The sequence below is a fragment of the Eriocheir sinensis genome, chromosome 23, assembly GCF_024679095.1.
Source record: "Eriocheir sinensis breed Jianghai 21 chromosome 23, ASM2467909v1, whole genome shotgun sequence".
NCBI classification, from domain to species: domain Eukaryota; kingdom Metazoa; phylum Arthropoda; class Malacostraca; order Decapoda; family Varunidae; genus Eriocheir; species Eriocheir sinensis.
Genome location: NC_066531.1, coordinates 14,902,223 through 14,906,849, shown reverse-complemented (window position 1 = coordinate 14,906,849; position 4,627 = coordinate 14,902,223).

Below are 4,627 nucleotides of genomic sequence, written 5' to 3'. Positions count from 1 at the left end.
ATGCGCTCAGTTAAAATCACGCAATCCTTCATCACAGCTTACCACCCAGCTGCTAATGGGTTGGCGGAGAGGGCTAATAGGAAAATCTTTCAGGTCCTCAGGCCTATCGTGAACGATCTCCACGATAACTGGGAGGATTGGCTATCGCACCTAGCCGCTTCCATAAATACGTCGGTAAACGACTCTACGGGGAAGTCTCCCTACCACATCTTACATGGGGTGGAGAAACGTCTTTCGTACGACTTCCTAAGAAAACCACACCAACCTTTCTACAACATTGATAGGTACGCGCAACAGCAGATGCATATGTTTTCCAAGATACACTCAGAGGTTAGGTGTACGTTAAACGCTATAAAGGTTGAAATGATGTCAAAACAAAACAAACAGGCCGTCCCGGTGGAATTAAAAGAGGGTGACACAGTCATGATTAAGCAAGCGGAATGAAGTTCAAAACTGGGGGTAAAATTTGTGGGTCCTTACCGTGTTGTTCGGAATGTCAGGGGAAATAATAGGTTCGAGGTTCTTGAGTCAAATAGTGGAGTTAGTCTAGAAGTTCACAGTGATCGTTTGAAAGTAATTCCCTCACCCTTGGACCTTGATATTGGTAATTCCCCCTCAGAGTCAAATGTTCAACAAGATAATCCCAACACCCATAGCTATAACTTGAGACCACGATTTTAAATACTTCATTCCCACCACTTTCAGATCATGATGTTGCGTTTTGTGATCATCTTGTTGTACCTCGGCTCCCTGCTTGCAACGACACCCATCCACCTGAAGCCTGGCGCCCTCACGGCACACACAGGAGACGTCTTCCTCATAGAAGATGTGCTCCTCGTAAAATATCCATATACTTCCTTGACCAACACCACAGACAATCAGGATAGTCTCAGAAAAACTACTCGGTATGGCAGACGCCATACGGGCAACGAAGACTAGGGAATCAAAGGCACCTTCTAGTACCAACTCTGAATATTTTTCAACTACTGGAGGATAGGATTCTGTTCTTACGGGGAAAAGTTGATGAGGTAGACATGGATTATTGTTTTCACTCAGTTCACTCTCGGGTAAAGAGGGGGTTCCTTAACATCGTTGGGTCCGCCTCAAGTTCCTCTTCGGTACGGCAACCGACGAGGTCGTGCACGATTTGCGGGACCACTACGCTCATGTACTTTCCTTTGCTTCCCGAAATCGCAGGGTGATCAACGCCAATTGTAGAAAACTTGCGCGATTGCATACTCACATTGAAGAACTGCTAGAACAAACAAATAAGATGGTAGAGGTTATCAACATAGTTGTCAAGCAGATCGACCAGGTGAATCAGTTTCTCCTCCTAGATCAGGCCTTGCATGTACTGGAAAACGTCATTAACTCTGTCGCAACGGCAAATCAGCAGGTTATTAGCAACATGGTAGATGCAGCGCACGGTAGAGTCTCACCTGCCTTGTTCCCTCTACACGATTTGAGAACGACTATCCATATCGGGTATCAAAATTATAGTCTCAAGCCTTTATTCACCCCAGACATGAGTCAATATTTTTACCCCTTGATCGAGTCCAGCCTCACGCCCGATGCCATAATCATTCATGTTCCATTTCAGACGGCGGACATGTTTGAGGCCCATGAAATTGTTCCATTTCCCTTTTCCGCCAAGGACAGTGTGTTAGCCCTGGACACGTACCCGTCTCTTTTCTTAATCGCGGAGGATTTCGCTCTGTATTCAACGGGTAGGTACTCACTCTTGCAATATTGCAAGGAAACGGTCTTCAGGCGATTCTATTGCTCTGCGTCTCTTTTTGCCTTCCTACCGGTCGGGGAGGAGTGTGCGAGATCGCCCTCACCCGAGGGAACGCGTCTGACGCTCTTTCCCTGTGCCCTTACAAGCAACTACCACCAACACCTGTTTTCCATAAGAACTTTCAGGGTCTGCAATATTTATATTTTCCTCAGTCCTTCTATGTATCGGTAATCTGCCCGGAGGGTACCACTTATCAACGGGTTACTGGTCACTATGCCATAGCGGAAGCATGCTATATCCGCTCCACTAACATAACAACGTACCCGTCCCGGATCCGTCTGGTGTTCACGGCCAATATTTCCCATCGAGTGTTTCCTCTGCGGTCTCTCGATAACATTCACTTCTCCAGCATCTCTTATGTGACTAATTCCCTTCATTCATTATCTTTCGCAAACTAAACAGAGTTTGCAGAAACCCTGGAGGAAACGCTGCCTGAATACTTGCACCTCACCTACTTGTACCCTGGAATTTTTGTGCCAATGTTTCTGATGTTCGTCAGTCTCGTCGTCATGTGCTACCTTATTAGGAGGAACTCTGTCCTGCACGATTATTTGGTGGTTCAGACGAGGCGACAGGATGCAGGGAAGCCACTGGCTAGGTAGTTTTTTTTTTTTTTTTTTTCTCACGCAAGACAAAGACAAGAAATCTGTCATTTCTCCTGCTCCTGTACCTGAACATTGTACTATGTTCCCACCTATTGTTGTTCTTATTATTTTTTGGAAGCTGGATGAGCATTTCATGTTCTGTAACTATGCCACTTGTTAACTACAGATACTCGTGTCTTTATGTTTCTCCATTTAGAGATTTTTTCTATGATTTATATCGCACCCGCTGGTGTTACCTCTCATTATTTATGTCATTACTACACGAGTATTCCTGCTTAGCCATTTTTTATTATACTTGTGCCATAAGCAGTCTGCTCAACATGTTCACACTATATCGGGTCCACTACTAATTAGATTTTTTGGGGGGTGTCGCGAGGTCGCGATCAGCGGTAGGTGACCGAGCAGTGTTATAGTAATTGTAGTATATCAATGTATTATTATTATTATTATTACTTATCACCACGGATTAGGCATGCAATATCAATGGAAAAAAATCCACGACAGATAGATCACGCCACCTTGTAGGAATGTCAGCTGTCAGTGGTTACCATCTCAGTTTGTATACAAAACATTTCATCAAGCTTAGAGGTCACCTTGACATACGTGACGAATTGTAACTTCATTATTTTCCACTCTGTAACTCGTCACTCCTTCGAGAGAGCTCGCACGACACACACCTAGCGTCTCTTCTCTCTCACCCACGCTACGCTGTATCTTAGGGTAAGAATATATTTCTTCTAAGACAGCAAGAGTTTCCCTTCACGCCCGCAAGTCCCCGCAACCAAGCGTTACACCGTTACAACCTGAGGATGTACTTTTCTGATTTCCCGTGGAATGATTACTGCCTCCAGGAGAGAGACCCCTCTGTGTGTGCCCAGCGCATCTCAGAGGTGATTGTCTCTGGAATGGAGGCATACATCCACGTTCTTTTTTTACTCCTCATACTAAAAATCCTTGGTTTAATCGTGCTTGTTCTCGTGCTATTAAAGATAGAGAGGCAGCTCACAAAAAGTTCCAGAGCCTTCGAACTCCCGCTAACTATGGCTTTTAAATTTCAGCCCGGAATTGGGCCAAATCTATTCTCTGACTTACCAAAACTGCTTTAATCAATAGAAAATGTCAACACCTTGCTTCTTCTAATTCTTCTCGTGACTTCTGGCATCTAGCCAAAAATGTCTCCTCCAATTTCACTTCTTACTCTTTCCCTCCTTTCCTTAACCCTGACAGCAGCACTGCCGTCTCATCTGTCTCTAAGGCTCAAACTTTCTGTAAGAACTCCACCCTGGACGATTCTGGGCATATTCCAACTCTGACTCCTTTATGCCCGTTATTAAGATTCTTCCAAATGATGTTTTCTATGCCCTCTCTGGCCTCAACTCTCAGAAGGCTTATGAACCTGATGGAGTCTCCTATTGTCCTTAAAAACTATGCTTCCGTGCTGACACCCTGCCTGGTCAAACTCTTTCGTCTCTGCCTATCAACATCTATCTTTCCTTCCTGCTGGAAGTATGCCTTTGTACAGCCTGTGCCTAAGAAGGGTGACCGCTCCAATCCCTCAAACTACCGCCCTATAGCTTTACTTTCATGTATATGTAAAGGTTTTGAATCAATCTTTAACCGGAAGATTCAAAAGCACCTTTCCACTTCCAACCTTCTATCTGATCGCCAGTATGGGTTCCGCAATGGACGTTCTACTGGCGATCTTCTTGCTCTCTTAACTGACTCTTGGTCATCCTCTTTTAGCCATTTCTCTCTGTTCCTTTATCTCCAGTTTCCTTTCCGGCCGTTGTATCTCTGCGGTGGTAGACGGTCACTGTTCTTCCCCTAAACCTATCAACAGTTGTGTTCCACAGGGCTCTGTCCTATCAGCCACTCTCTTCTTGTTATTCATCAATGATCTTCTTTCAATAACAAACTGTCCTGTCCACTCATACGCCGACGACTCCACTCTGCATTATTCAACTTCTTTCAATAGAAGCCCATCCCAACAGGAAGTACACGACTCCAGACTGGAGGCTGCAGAACCCTTAACCTCACACCTTGCAATCATTTCCGATTTTGGTAGAAGCAACCTTGTGTCCTTCAATGCCTCAAAAACTCAATTTCCCCACCTCTCAACTCGACACAATCTTCCAAACACCTATCCGCTATTCTTCAACAACACTCAGCTGTCACCTTCTTCAACACTAAATATCCTCGGTCTATTCTTAACTCAAAATCTCAA